Source organism: Struthio camelus, chromosome 4, assembly GCF_040807025.1.
Source record: "Struthio camelus isolate bStrCam1 chromosome 4, bStrCam1.hap1, whole genome shotgun sequence".
Taxonomy (NCBI): domain Eukaryota; kingdom Metazoa; phylum Chordata; class Aves; order Struthioniformes; family Struthionidae; genus Struthio; species Struthio camelus.
The window spans coordinates 9,256,185-9,272,239 of record NC_090945.1 but is presented as its reverse complement, the minus strand read 5'-3'; the positions used below and the strand labels follow the sequence as shown (position 1 = coordinate 9,272,239).

At 42.4% G+C, this 16,055-nt stretch overlaps 1 protein-coding gene and 1 long non-coding RNA gene across 3 annotated transcripts in view; one reads left to right on the top strand and one right to left on the bottom strand.

Moving 5' to 3' along the window:
- Positions 1–16,055, top strand: part of ANTXR2 (ANTXR cell adhesion molecule 2) — a 123,106-nt gene that overhangs the window by 101,017 nt on the left and 6,034 nt on the right. The window lies entirely within an intron of this gene.
- The window catches only part of LOC138067117 (uncharacterized), a 248,822-nt gene continuing 239,383 nt past the window's right edge, over positions 6,617–16,055 (bottom strand). The window contains exon 4 of the long non-coding RNA XR_011140783.1: positions 6,617–14,078. This is a non-coding gene — a long non-coding RNA (uncharacterized lncRNA). The remainder of the gene's footprint in view (positions 14,079–16,055) is intronic.

The following is a 16,055-nucleotide window of genomic DNA, read 5'->3' as shown; positions in this document are numbered from 1 at the left end:
TCATTTACCAGGTAATTTCAGAAGACAAGTTCTAAATTGCCAGTGATATCATAAAGTTTAAAATATTCGTACCTAGCTAGTGGATGAATGGGCATTTCCTCCTGCCCTCCCAAACAGGAGCAAATTAAATATTCATGAAAAATACCTAAAACAATGGGGGGGAAAAGTATGTACTTTGAAGCCCTCTCAGGCAGCACATTTTCAGTTTACTCTGCTGTACAATAAACAAGTTGTCACCATAGTAACAGCCACATAACTTGCTTTTTTATGTAACAAACTACAGACCACATTTCCTTCCTAAATTCTCCAGTTAAATTTATCATAGGATTTTTAAATTTTACCTCAAATTTAAGGTACTGTACCACCTTCCTACCCCTAAAAAGGAATTTTTATAGTGACTTTTAATTTTCTTTTTACTAATTAAAAATTTTCAATTCCTTAGCCAGCTATCTTGAAATAGAATACCAGGACGACAATCATTTCTTTGAAATTCCTTAAAACTTTTTTCTCCTTCTCTTGTTGACACTTCTAAGTGTCTTTTCCTGCCGGGAGAAACGAGTTAGCTCAGAGCACAAAGCTGCCCTGAGACCTGTTAATCTGCACACCTGCAGCAGCGCACAAACCTGCTGTTCTCGTAGCGCACCTGCATCTGCACACAACAAACGTGCCCATGAAGCGTCTGAAAGGGCTGACCTTGGAGCTGTGGCAGCTAAACTCTGCAGAGGTCAAAGATACAAAGGTCATTTGTGGAAAGGAGGGAAAGTGGCGGTGCGGAAAGGCTGCGTACATTGGAGGAGCACTTCTTCATGGTCTGATGTAGTCACAGTGGCTCAGAAGCTTTCTGGCTCTAGTCCCAGTGCTGTATAAATGCACTGGAGCGTAGCTGTCTCCCAGCTAGCAGAAGCCAGCCCCGAGGTGAACCTGTTCCTCTGCCACGCTAATGAAGCTGCACAACTCCAGGTCTAGAGGTAGCTTGCTCAGAGCATGGGCATGGCTGGGCCCAGATGCAGCATCTGGCTGCTACTGCTGTCCTCCCCGCCCCCCCTCAACAAACCAAGAACACTGGACTGCATTTAGGTACAATACTGCTGTTTGGTAGGATTTTTCTCACATTTCAGTACTGCAAGGTGGATCACCCCGAAGTGGCTGTGCCAGAATCAGACCTAGCATACAGCTGTGCCCAGTTCTGCTCTGAATTTAGTTCACTGGCTGGAATGGGTAAAGAATAGGTACTTCCATGTACAGAAGCAGAAGATCAACACTGGGGTAATCACAGAGATGGAAACGAGAAGGGCATTCAGGTCAGAGGCTAAGAATCTACATGCATGTCAGAGCCTCGCCATTTTAAACTCATATAACTGCAATGTTCAGTAGAGACCAGGTCAAACATTATCCAGATGTTAAACGGCTTGGATTCCTAAAATAAATGGACAGGGTTCCTTCCTTCATTTCAGAGCTGACAACTGCATCACCAGCTCTGTGGCGATACCTAGCTCTGAGCTCTGGCAAGCCTTATATATGCTGCAAATCAAGAACCAGATGTTCACTGTCTCCACAGCTCTTAAAAGTTAAGTTCCACATTCTGAAATTGTCCTCAGGAGTGCTTTTTTTCCTTTTTTCTCCCCTCGATGCGTTAAAACAAAAAAAACCCAGAAGCTTTTGATAATGAGGCAAACATATTTTTGTGGTGTGGGCTATTTTTTTCAGTCTGCTGCTAGTTTTTAAATATAAAGTATAGCATATGTTTAACACTGAACATATGGAAAGAAAGAAAAAGCAAATCTTGAATTCCAAACATAGTATTCTTAGTAGAAAAGATACCACAGTGTGAAAGTGGTCACCCAGAACAAAAAGAAAAAATATATTTATTATATATAAATATTTATAGAACCAGCTCTAGTTCTTATTTTACTTTTCCTTTGGTAAATCTGAAGTAAGAGTGCTGACGACAGCGCAAAGCGTAAAGAATGCGAACAAGTATTTCTGGTGAAAGATCAGTTCAATATGTCTGTAACAGCCTGTCTTAAGAGCTGATCTTTGTGTAACAGATCAAAAAGACCTACCACGTTACCAGCTTACTGGGCTCCCCCAAGTCATTCAGGCTCCGGGGAGGGATCCAAAAGCACAAGGTGGAGCTTTACTCTCCTCTGTTTCAGGCTGGCCTCACCTGGCCCAGGTGGGAAGGGCACCTAGCCATGAGGGGGTGAGAGACGTGAGGCCAGCCACGTGCCCCCCCCCCCCCCCCCCCATGTGCTGCTGCCCACAAAATCTGCCATCTTCACTACTGAAACTGAATGGTTTGTCTTGGTGGAGCTGGTGCAGAGAGAGTTCCCCTTCAGCTCTTCACCTGAAACTGCCTCAGTTCAGACAGAGCCGGGGGAGGAGGAAGTCAGGGCAGGATGAGGCTGAAGGCAGAGGATGGCTCTATTACTTGCCTGGCTGCTACGACACGGCAGTCACATACTACATGCTGCTGTAAGATGGGCAATAATAAAGCTTTGGATTGCATAAAATGCTCCAGTTTCTCAGGAATCCTGGAGGAAGATTAGCATGCTGCTGTTTATCATCACTCTTTGACTTTGAAGAGGGAACAATTTTTGTTTATAATGACATTGTAGAAGAGAACCATTTAAAAACTCCCAACAGAAGAAAGTGCTTGCTTTTCACCTTATTTATAGGAATGAAATAGTAACAGGCTGTGACCAACTTTATTTTTTGACCAGCAGATAATTCAGAGTGGAAAACAAAATGATAAATCCAGCATGGTGACATATGCATTCCTATATACAGTCAGCATTGTAAATATCCTTCAATACTAGCTGATCAGTTAAAGGCATCACCAAGTCCACACTCTCTCCAACCGAACTGAAACAAGACGCAATGCAAAGAGTATCTCCAGTCCAGAACAATCACTCAAATTGCAGTACTTTCTTTCTTTAAAGGCTTGCCAGTGTATCTTTCCCTTAGAAGATGAGGGTAGGGAAGAGTTTGTTTGAATACCATGATAAAATGAAATAGTTCCTATTTAGAAAGACTCAGAGAGGACGCAACAGATTTCATCAGCAGTTGAAGTGAGGGACGTCAGTGCAAGTGTTCGTGCTCACCAGTATGTCTTCTTCCCTGAGTCCCGTTAGTGCCAGCAGCAAGCATAAAGCTCTAGGTACCATCCTCACTGTCTCTCTTCTTTCCCCGTTCTTTTTTTTTTTTCTCTCTCCTCCCCCCCCCCCCCACCCTTTTTTTGAGTGCACTTCCAGATAAATGCCAGTCATTTGGCCAGGGCTAACTCACAGAAGGTACAGCAGGCACAGATGGTACTAATGCATAAATGTAATCTAGCAAAAGGATGCCAACACCAACCCAGAAAAGGTTCCAAATAACTGCAGTGCACTTACAGGAATACAGTGATTGGCAAGGTGAAAGCTGAGATTTGCAAGAGCTTACTGTTCCCAAATCAACAATAGAAATTCTATGACAAATGAGCATATTTATTTATTAATTTATAAAATGCACTTAATACCAAGTTCTCTGGGCATATGTATAATAAAACTCACCAAAAACCCCAACTCATTATACAAATTATACTGATCAAAGTAAAAGAAGGGAAAAGGGAAAGGTGGATATTAAAAAACGATGCAAAATACGGCACCAGATACCCATTCCCCAGCGCTTCTCCAGAAGGCTCCTAAGAGGAAAGATGGGCAGCACAGAGGTACTTAAAAGTCACGAGGTCTAGACAGTGACAAAGAACTGACAGAAGCAAATCCCACGTGGATTGCTCTGTCGACCAAATAAACTCTATCATTTCTCAGGATTCAGAGCATAAAAAGACCCATACCAAATCCTCTTTGCAGTAGCAACTGTTAGGAAGAATGCACAGGGAAGAGGATAAACACAGTCTCAATATCTCCACGGGATGCTTTTCCTAGCTTTTGGAGAATGTTAGCATCGCCACTAACCAGATCCATTGCAGTCATTTCCAAGGAGGAAGAATAAGGACCTTACCCTCATGTACCCCAGTCCACAAGAAGGAAGGAAAAGAGTGCAACTGCTGAAGAACTTGAGCAATATCTCTTTGCAGTGCACGAATCCTAGAGGCTGCCAGCACAACTTGTGATGGGCCAACTGCTCAGCAGTCCTGAAAGGGAGACCGTGACAGACACTACACTGTCATAATACAGTCTGAGGACCAGCTTCTGATCTCATTTCCATGAGTTTTACGCTACTGACTTTAAAGGAGCTATTCCTGATTTTCGGTAAGAAACATGAGACCAAAAGCAGCGCCTAAAAATAAACAAGAGCTGATAAACCACGACACTACTACATCTAAGTGAATTGGTAGCAAACACCTTGCCGGATGGAAATAACGGAGTACCCAGAACAAAAGTCTTCTTAAATTACTGACCTCTTGGGCAAGGAGTACTGCACAAACCCACTGTATATGTACAGCCCAACCTGTCTTCTCTGCCTGAATAACTTTCTGCATGAACTCAGGTTGTTCACTTTCATCTAAGATTAATTCAGTAACAGCTACTTAAGCGCTGTAACCCTTCTCTGTAACCTTTCCAAAAAGGAATCTTAGCTGTCAAGTGACAAATCCATTCTCTGCTGCCTTTTGCCACATATTGGGTTTTATAGCCTACAGAGAGGACGAAGAGCTCAGTTTGATGGGGCAGTACTCTGGATTCACAAATGCTGCTCTGCTTGGCATGCCCTATTGATTTTATTGGCCATGAAAGAAGAATCCTCTTCTTCCTAGCTGTCTATCTGTGCAGAAGGCCCAACCCAACAGCATAAATTCCGTATTAATCCTTCAGTGGCTTCAAAGGAAAATCAAAAAAGCCAAAACAAAGCCATATATTTGGCAAAGAGCATCTAACAGACCACGTCCTGTCCTAGCTCTTCATGCGGGTTTTTTAAGAGCAAGAAAAGGAGAGTTATGCAGCTCTTCCTGAAAGAAACCATGGTCAAAAACTAACAACAATAGCACGATATTAAGCATAGTTAAATACGCCTGAAATACAATTAAATTTCTAAATCAAGAACAAGGCAGACTAACAGAGATGTGTATGAACATAAATCAGACAGCTTTGTAGACTCTTCTCTCATAATTCAGGTCTAAATCAGATGTGGAGAAAATACATTCTATGGTCATTTTAATTATGGCTTTCTATGAGATTTTGCTTTTCAGGAAGAATTTAGGCTTTGGTCCAAGGCAGAGAATTCTAGAGCTGCCACTTCCAACATTGTTCTGAACACAGAAGATGGAGGGAGGGGGAGAGATGTCCAAATATCTGTGAAGTTTATGATTACTAATTCATTTGAACTAAAACAAAAGCCTAATGATGTGCTGTGGGGCTTTGTCTGCAGGAAGGAGGGTTGACTCATTGACATGTTCATTGTACCAGGGAAGCTGACATGGGTTGAGGGGTGGGGAAATAGTTTGGCATTCAGATTCTTTACTGGGCCCAGTTGTTAATGTTATTAATGCTGCATTCATTATCACTGCAAAGGATCCAGCTATCAGACTGTAAAGGCTTTGGTTCGTGAAGTGACAGCTGGATCACAGTGGCATCTAGAGGGCTGTTTCACACAGTATCAGTGCAGGCATGTGTGTGGCAGAGCGAGATTCCTGCTGAGGCCCTGTCTTCCCATCTACAGAGCCCTCTCAATCTATGCCGTCAGAACTGGTAGAGCCACACCGACTGCCCTGCTGGGGGATTTCTAGCTTTCCTCCAAAGAGAATTCATTTAAACCCTGTGTACATATTCGTATAGATTCCATCTTTCTACGGAATTTCTTTTTTTTTTTTTTCCAAAATAATTGCATAATATTAAAAAAAAAAAAATTTACATAGCACCCTAAACTTTCATCCTGCTGTATAACTAGGGTGCTTTCTCTCTTTACAAATAATTAGCATGTGTCAGTCAGAGGCTGTAAAATCAAATGGGCTAGACTTTTAGCTGGTGGATGAATTCCATGTTATTGCTGTGCTACGAGCTGAGAACATGACCCTTGGATGACTTACATACGTTATGATTTTAGAGCATCTGGTTCTTATGTATGAGACATTTGAAGATGAAGGGGTCTCCTCAGAAGAGATGGGGTAGAGAAGTAAATCAGGAAGAGGAGATTGTGGGAAGTATTCCTAGAGAAAGGAGACTTTAGGAGAGGCTTGAAGGAAGTTTTCCTGCGTGGAAGTCATGGTACTGGAGGAAAGGAATTTAAAGAGAACGGTTCTTGTGACAGTTGTAACAGTATATCCGCTATGATCTCGAGATTTCAGAGAAAGATAAACTGCATTCTTTCCAGATTGAGTAGTTGCACTCAGGGGAAGAAGGAAGAATAATGGAGATTGTTGACTTCTGCTTTAGAGATGCCATCCCTAGGAACTTTAAATTTCTGATATTTCTTTGACTTTTTAGCTTAGATTTGAAAGAAAAAAAAAACAACCCACACTTGAGGTTTTGATGCCTGTTGGTTTCAAGGGACTTCAAATTGGGTTCATTTTCTGATTTTACAGGGCTTGGAATTTTCTGCATAGAGTAGCAATCTCGCCCTCTCCGTGCTCCTCCCCCTCCCCCCCCCCCCCCCAAGGAAGAAGATGCAGAGGATTTGAGGAATCATTTAGGATGCTAACATGAGGAAACCATTTGGCACTAAAGATCAGGCCTGCTGTCAGTTTGGCTTGAGTCACAGAATCACAGAATGGTTGAGGTTGGAAGGGACCTCTGGAGATCCATCTAGTCCAACCCCCTGCTCAAGCAGGGTCATCTATAGCCCAGGGTCCTCCCAGAATATAAGTGGAGTCCCCAGTAATACTCATGACAGAGATTCATCTCAGAAAATTTCAGAGGAATTCAAAGAGAAAAGACACCACTCAGAGAAAACCTTCAGCAGGCCCCCAGAGTGATGTGAGCGTACCACATAAATACAAGAACCCTGGAAGTTCCACCTAGAAATGAATCCTAGAAGCCTTCCCTCAGCTTTTTCTCTCAAGGAGGGGAAGCTTTCCCCCGGCAACTCAGCCTATCAGTCCAGGAATCACAGGAGAGGAAATATCCTGCTCATCGTGCCCCTCTGGATGAGCGTCAGCACTGTGTTAGGTGTGTTCGGATGGCCGCCAGGATAGAGATCACTTTCCCTCTGGCAGTGAGAATAAACTTGGTCTGCTTTCCAAAGCGTAGTTAAATCCGAAGGAGAGCCCTCCATTGGCAGGCACTTGCAATGGGAATGCAATAATGTGTCCTTCAGAAAAAAGGGTCAAACCTTCCCAGGCCTTGGTGTATTTTCATGGAGGCAACAGTGTTCCAAGAGACAGAAGCTTACTGCTGAAGGGCAAATGGAGAGAGAGATGGGACCCTCGCTCCAAAGAATCTGTGATAGAGAAACAGGGACTCTCCAGGCCATTTCCGCATCCTTTCCTTTTGCATCAGCAATGCTTGCCTTGTTTGAGGAAAACAACAAACTCCTGCCCTCTAGAGACAGGAGACCTCCAGCTCTGCTGAATAAAATATTTGCCACAACCTCCTTTTGAAGCAGATGCTACAAATGCATACAGTTTTATTCTCCCCTAAGGCCCACACAACCAGCTCGGCAGCTCATCGTCCTCTCTTCTCCCAGACCTGGAAGGCCAACTCGCAGGAGAAGCAGCTTGTCACAACCACTCTTTTTCAAGGCAGTAGATTATTTGGAGAACTGCTGAATAAAGCAGTCGCAGAGAACTTGGTGAAAGAAGATAAATCCCTCCCTTCTTCATTGCCAGAACCTGTCGAGGCAGGAAGGCAAATGCTGACACTGTAGTGAGCATCTCTTTCTTTCCTTTCTTCCCCTGGCTGCCTGCGTACCTCTACAATCCGCTCTCCTCGTCCTTCACTAAAAAGTGGCCAGGGCAGGAACTGTTTCCCCATTAAAAATCACAGAGCTATTAGCATTCAGAGACACAAGCGCAGTACAGATCATAAGAATAACCCTAGCTCTTTCACTCACTCACTGTTACTGTGGACTGAGATTTTCAGATTCTTCTGTGGAAGCTTTCATTGGAATTTCAAGGGTGGAAAAATAGTTTTGAAAGTCTACTCCTGGATCGTTAGTCTCAAGACCGGGAGTCTTGGCAGAAGCACTCCTTTCAGTGCCACACAGCATATTGAGCTACAAAATCTTTTCAGGCCTGGTTCTCACAAGGTTACACCACTGGCAAACATGTACTTTGAAGAATTTATTCGCTGTAGCAACTGTGCCGAAAGGTCCATATGTCCAGTTACAAAATAAGCGTTATTAGTGGGGTGAAAAGCTGTTCATAATAGCATTTTCCCAAAGCCGCCAGCGTACTAAAAGTACTACAGATAATACCCCTGATTCCAAGTATTTTCATTTACATCTGAGTAAAGTGTGTACAGAGTGGATACCAGGCCCTGCCAGATTAGAACAGCAGCATTTTATAGTGCACGCAATTGCTTTGTGTCAGTGAATGTTTGCTCTAGTTTAGCAACGCATGTCAACACGAGATTTACTAAAACACATGCCTATGTCACATGTACTTAACAAAAATGCCCCCAAAAAACAACTTGGCAACTGTGCTGAATAGTAGTGGACTGCTGAATCAGGACCATGTCAGATATAAGATGAAAATGGTTTTAAGCTACCTATAGGGCTTCTCTCCCCAAATTAATGTTTACTACATAACATTTATATTAAGGTAACAGCTTGAGGTAGATGGCTACAACTGAGCTGCATAGTTCCTGCAAGAAATATTTTTCTGACACAGCAGCTACAGACTCTTGGCCATCCATTACGCATTTAAGATATTTAGGCAGCATCTTTAGAATTCCTACTTTGAACCTGTTATTGGCAATTTTTATATGTTGGTCTGTACTCTTGGTGCAGAAAGATGGGAACTATCTTTTAAAAGAAATTGGTCCTGTACTTCTTTTCTGCACTTTACTCCTCCTTCCCCTTGCTCCCCCTCACCTGAAGCAGGACCATGGGATGAAAAGTGGGTATGAAGTCAGACTCAGCCTACTGAGGTAGCTGTAATTGCGTTGGCACATTCTCATCATAGCAGTCAGATGTGCTACCAGTTTTCATCCTGAAACTACGTTTCTTTAGATTCAGATACGTGACTTTTGAAAGTTGACCTACAGGACTGCCAGATTGCTTGGAGAGATCATGAGATTCACACACACATGCTAAGGAGGCTAGGTTACATAAATATGAGGATAATAAACAAGTTATATGCCCTTCCAGTTATCTCAAGTAACTGGAAAAAATTGCTGGAGTGAAAAAAAAAAAAATCCTTTTAACGGGAAAATATATAGCACTGTTCATCTGTATTTTGTTTTTTTTTTTTTTTGTTATATGGCTGTTCTTTTGGATGGATTTTGAGTTCTCCCAGTGTTGCTGTTAGGGATTAGAGCTTACCTCATCTTGATCAGACCTTTAAGCCAACAATTAAAATAATTTTGGGGAGAAAACCTCCTTGGTTCATAGGCAGCCCTAAATATGATCCTGATGTCTGCATCAGTAATAATGTGTTCTGTAGTAATAATGCCAGTTCACCATCATTTCTAGAAGAGATTCACTGCTGATTTATTCCATAAAAAATGATGTTTCCAGTTGTACTGCACTGCAAGTCATTTTTTCCCGGGTACTAAATATCTACCACCATGGCATGGTTCATGGACGACTGAGTGGGACTTGCAACTTGCAGGACTGCCTTATGGCAGTGCATTATGATGGCAGTTAGCGAGTATGCAGCCACTGAAACAGGTTGTGGGTTGTCTTCTGTGGGTAATAATGCAACATGTGCAAGAGGAGGAAACTCTTTAACAACTTTAAATGGTTTTGCTTTATATAAAACAAACATGTTTGTAGCAACACACATCTGCAAGGACGAGGTTTTAGCACTAGGAGCTTGGCAACAGAGCATATAGGTTTCTGTTAACAAAAGCGTAAAGCAAATTCCTACAGCGTTTTGAGTTTCCCCGATCTCTGGGGCAAGGGATTACCTGTTGGTCAGGGACACAGAGCGAGAGGGAAAGAGAAAGGGAGAGGGAGAGGTGTCAGTGTAAACCTCCGAATGCTGCTTAGCGCTGCACAGGACATGGGTGGTTAGCAACCCCTCTCCAAAGTAAACACGTAAATCAGCTATCTTTATTTAAAAAAAGATGCATATATATAAACTTAACTTCAGTTGTATGTTCCAGCTTGTCAATGGATATTTATGAGGTGAGCGTAATATTATAATGGTTATAGCAATGAAATACATCCTGAGCAGGGGAGCTAGTAAAGAAGCACGGGAATGTTAATGCCAGTAGAATTTTAATGCCCAGGAGATGGGGGCAAGGTGACACCAGCTGTACTTAATGTTGCCTGTGCTGGCTACAGTCAGAGAAGATCAGTGATGTCAGTTCCTAAGTGCTGTAACACAGCGAGGTTTGGCTCCTTTAACTGACACAGGTATGTCAGTGCATACTGTTGTCTTGTTATCTCTCTGTGATGCCTGTATGCTCTGTTGTGAGGAAGCAGAGGGTTTTTTCCCAGTAAGGAAATACCTACTGCCACTTAGCTCTTGCGAGAAGATTTTGAGGAAGGTGTTGCGAGTGCTGTCATCTCAGCACTTAATTTGAATCCCTGCCATTTTTGCTCCTTTAAAAGGTCCTTTTGTTGTCATCATTGCATATTAGTCTGCAGGTCATGAGCCCATGTAGGAGTTTATTATACCTGGTAAGCTCTGCATGGGGAGTTAATGATTCTAAAGAGGTTTGGAAAGCAGGAAATTGCCTGTTCCGTTGTATTACAGCAAAGATGAGAAGGTTTACACAATCCAGTCCTTTATTGGAAAGGCTGCTGGGAAGTACCTGACAGTCTCAATTTTGACCTCTTACAGAGAGGCAAACTGCTGGGTGGGCCACAGGGAAAGACAGTGTAACAAGAAATACAGTCAGCTGAACCAGATTCTCATCTGATCATCAGAACTGCATCAGCGTCTCAGCAGACTGTAGGGGGGAGCTGTAGCAAGAAGACAGCTTTCTAGGGGATGACAATTCTGGGCTAAGAGGGATGCACCCATCACAGAAATGAAAGATGCTCTGGTAGTGCTGTGAAGACAGGGCCAACCTAGATGACACTGCTAAATACTTGGCTTAGGAGTGACATTCCAAAATCTTCTCTTTCCTCATGGCTACGTGGGCACTTGTCAATTGGGCTGGAGGGCACAGAGCTCATGTGTGCCGTATTCATGCACAAATCCCAACAGGGCACGCTCCCTTTAGGGGGATTCTGCAGCTGCAGGGAGAAGCACACGATTCTCAGCTTCTGCTGATAAGTGAGTGACAAACAGTGGAGGATCTTGATCCTCCAAGACCCAAATGAGCCAATCTTCTATGAAATTATATATTACAGGAGGTAACAGTAATGAAACAACTGTTTTGGACAAACCACAGCTGTAAATGCAACTCTGGAAAATGCATTTGGGTGCATACCATAAGCTGGATGCTGAACAATTGAGCAGGGAATGTTCTCCTATACAGTTACTCAGCATGTTAAAGAAACAAGCCGCATGCAGGGACAACGCCTGCTTGTGTGATGAAGTACTTGAGAACAGATACAGGCTGGGTGGATGGATGTCATAACCATTCCATCTCCAGCTTCCTTGATTTTACAGACAGCTTCATCTGCCCTTTCTGAATTACTGAGGAATTCTGCAAATGAAGCCAAACATACCAAAGAAAACAGAAGCCAGAGATAGTGGGTTGAGGGTGGTGTGTAAAGAACTACAACTACATCTTAAGACATCTATGACTACCCAGTAGCAGCCAGCTATTTAAATGGCAAGAGAATGATTTAAAGTCCCTTTTTTGAGTAGAGGATATTCTCTCCCTTCAACTATCTGTGTTAAACGGCTTACAGTTCTTATGTAGTATAAGCTTGTCAGCTCAATGACATTTGGAGGATGGTTGTGATGAAGGATCCACAGCCTCAAAGGATGCAAGGTCTCACTGGAACCTTTGTTATAACATTCAAAAGTTGATGCTGGGTTCAAGGTCTTATATAGAGATCCTGACTTTCTTTAATTGCTGCAGTCCTAGTCCGTGCATCCTTTTAAGCAATTACATAGTACAAGAAGGGAGAGCAATCCAGAAAACTTAAAACATTTGTTATCTGCCAGTTAAATAGTTACTCAATTTTGGAAAAGCTTGTCTGTCATTTCCATGCAGTGAAGCCTTCAGTGAGGAAGGCAGAGATTAGTATGTCTCATGTGGGTGCAAAAAGCCTTTCATGCAGGAAAAAAGAGGAGCAATTCTACTGCCGAATTTCATCTCTGCAGTTAGTACTGTGAGGACTGCTGTGGATGCTTTGGCAAATGCAATAGACGTTTGATACACAAACAAAAGAGGTTTCTTTTCCTTCCCCCCCCCTTTTTTTTTTTTTTTAAGAAAGAGTACTTCTGTCTCTCTGATGCTTTGTTTAATCACGTACAGAGGCAGGACATATGGCCTAGACTGCCTATGTGAATTAATGTGAATCCAGATGTGAATTAACATTTAGACCAACTTATTTCCTGCTTGGGCATGAGACCTGATTGACCCTCTGAGATCTCCAACTGCTGCTCTTGCTGAATCCTCAGCCCTTGTCCAGCCTGGCTGCTGATGGGCGGTGCTTTCCCTGTGGAAGTTTATTAACCACAGCTGAAGAGAGCAAGGAGCGGAAGGGATTAAATCCAAGGAAAGGGAAGGAAACAGAGGGACTCAGGATGCAGAAGCGAGCTATGGGACCAGTGAAATCTCTTATTTCAGAAATTATCTGGGATTGGGTCCATTTGATGGGCTGATTTCCACCATTTTTTCCATGATCCAAGGGTTAAGATGCTTCACTTGAAACAGAAAGCAAGCCGGCCTGGTCTGAAATGGTATGGTTGCTGTCATGTGGCTGCACAGCACAATCATGCACCTTCTTTATCTAGGAAGGGGCTTCATCTGCTCTAACCAGCCTAGCAGCTGAGTAATTTAAAACATTTTCAGATGCTTCAACTGAAGGCATTTCTTCTCGATTCTTTAATCTGCCAGTCCAGACATCCATACCTGTGTATCTGTTTATCCTTTGCATATATGTGCCATCCGAAAAAAGATGCTTCTCACAAAGCACTCCTGATGCTACTTAATAATAGGAAAAAAACATTCTACGACATGACTCAGGGCGATAAAACTCTCCCCAGCCAGTCAGGCAGCTACAGAGTTTCCATCCAGTTCCCCTGCAGCCCATCCCTACCCTTGCAGCATCTTCCCGCCTAACACTATGAACAGCTTGGTGGGGGTGATGCGGGGCAATGAGCTTTGCCAGCCTGCGACCTCACTTAGAGACTGCTAAGGTCATGTCAGCCTAAACAAACATAACACAATTTCTTTGATGACCAGTTGTGAATTTTGAATCTGTTACAGACCTTTGTTGGCATTCATCTATTTCAGTTTGGAAACATTCAGCAAGATTTATTAGCCTCCTCCAGAAAAATGTTGCCTTTTATTCTCACCCCTGTACATTTTGAAACATTCTTTTTGTTGAGCAGTGTGCCTTCTGCCTGTGGTACTCCAGGCAGAAAAAAATCCCAATAGATTGTTTCAAATGGTTGACCAGAGCATAAAGTTTTATGGCTGTACATCTTTGCAGCCTGAAACCAAAAGTGAGAATGTCTCTAGTTCATTTTTGAAAATGGAGAGAAGCAAAAACTATTTTACTTTCCAGATCACACAGGAACTACACCGTTAGTATTTGTACCACGCTTTTAACATAGACAGCCAGCTTTGGCAGTGTGAGGAGCGGGCAAGACTCCAGAGAAGTCAATGAAGTTTCCTCCACCGATGACTGTTGCCTCTGAAGTGCCCAGTGTTACGTTACGGATCTTTGGAAAGCAGTGCGTGTTTGTTCACACAGGCACACGTACAAATTAAAGTACTTTTCATACCTATCTAGCCAACATCAACAGATGAGTTCCAAGCTTACAGCACAGTGCAGTCCAAAAGGTTTTCCACCTCCAAAACGCCGAGTGTATTGTTCTAGCAGAGCTGTTTTCACAGAAGGTCACACTGGAAAAGGAAACATGACAGTTTCAGTAGGCATCTCTCTGGCTTTTTTTGTATTGCCATGTGAGGCCCTGTTCTGCAGTCTAATATGAGTGCCCACTTCCTCTGGAATTGTGTGTCCTGCAAGCAAGCAAGTTTATTTTGATTGCCCAGTAAGTTAAAAAGAACTTCAGTAAGATATTCAACAATGTAACAAATGGCTTTAGTGTAACAAAAAAATATTCCTTCTTGGGTAAAAACCCTAGCCGTAGATCGATCTCTCTCTCTCTCTTTTTCTCTCTCTGTCTCTCCTTTCATCTTTTTTTAAATGATTGTCATATTCTTCTCCTGCAGTACCTGCAGTACATCTTTTAGCAGTTCAAAATTAAGGCCTTTTTTTTCCTCCTGAATCTGGTGCATTGAGACAACTCCCATATCCCACAGGATCACGGAATGCTTGCATAACTCATGTTTTAATTACTCTAGCCCTAAAACACATATTTAGTTCAATTTTATACTGACTACATGTTGGCAGTGTTAAGGTTTATGATCCAGTGATTTACAAGGCATGATACATCTGAATTCAAATTGGTTGTATTGATTGTTTAATTGAGTATGAGGACATGAGTGTAACATTAAGTCCCCAAACTGGCTGATCATGGTAATGTTGCTAGGATGGTAATTCATCAGTTGTATTAGTTTCATAGCACAAGCATCTTTTAATTCTGCAGGCCAAAAACAGACTGATGAGTGTATTTTTTAGTAAACAGTGCTTCTAGTAAAGTAAATTATGCTTTTAGTAAAGTTCCGATTAATCAGAATAGAAACGTAATATTCTGTTTCTGAGAGCTGATCTTAATGATGAAATAAATATCCCTACATAGGAAGTTTTGAGTTAGTTAAGGGAAGCAGCTTACACACTTGTGAGTGATTTGCCCCAAACCAGCTTGCTCTAAGGCAGTGATGCTGGTTACAACACATACAATCTGATTTTCAGTTGGTGTGTACTTGCAATCCATATTGGCTTGATACAGAGCAATTAATGTTTAACAGAAATTGAAAATTAGTTTTTTATCTTCTGTCTACTTCAGTTTGCCCACGTATAACATGGATGGTTTAACATCTTCTCACTTACACTACTTCTTTTGTATATATGTCATGATCTATTTTTACCCGATATTGTCAGCACAGGGAATTTTGGTAGTTGGTATTTCTTAGGTGCTTAGAGATCCACCAGTTAATGGTATTTGGTAGATACTAAATCAATTTTTGGGCACCATTAGACTATTTAGCTGACCTCTAGCAAGAATGGGAGAAATATTCCCTCCAGAATCACAGTGCTGCTTCGTGGAAGCTACTGTAATCTGCTTGGCCCTGGAATACCAAGAGGCTGAAAGAGAAGTGAAACTGGAGCAGACTGCGTTGTAAGAAAGTAATTACTTAGAAGCCTTCACTTACCCTAAGCCCTTTCTTCTCTCAGCTTAATGTCATCACAGAACTAAACTCCTTCCTTTGCTTGCCATGTCCTACCATGTCTTGTAGAGTAAAATGGCACCAGTGGCTTCACTTACAGGGATTCTCCCGGCCAGCCGTAGGCAGGATTTGTACTATATGCACCAGGCTTGTAAATCTGCCTGTCGGATTGGTTAAATGAGCAGGGGGGGTCTGGTCTGACTGAGCAAACATTTGCTTCTTTTTCTCATTCCTCCCCCCATGACTCCTTGAATGAGGAGACAGGGGGTGGAGAGCATGGGAGATGAGTAGGGAACCATAATGGTAATTACTCATTTTACATGTAAGAGTCTCTTCCATCCCCGACATCCCTACTGGCACTGTTCCTCTGGAACCACTCTTTCTGGAGGGAAAAACTCTCTAAGCCAGCATTTAAGGAAAGAATTATAGACCTGAATCAAACTGGGGCAAATTAAGAGGAAGAGAAAGGCTTGCTGGTAAATATATGTATCCTATTTTTACTAACAAATAATAGTATTAAAAGTACAT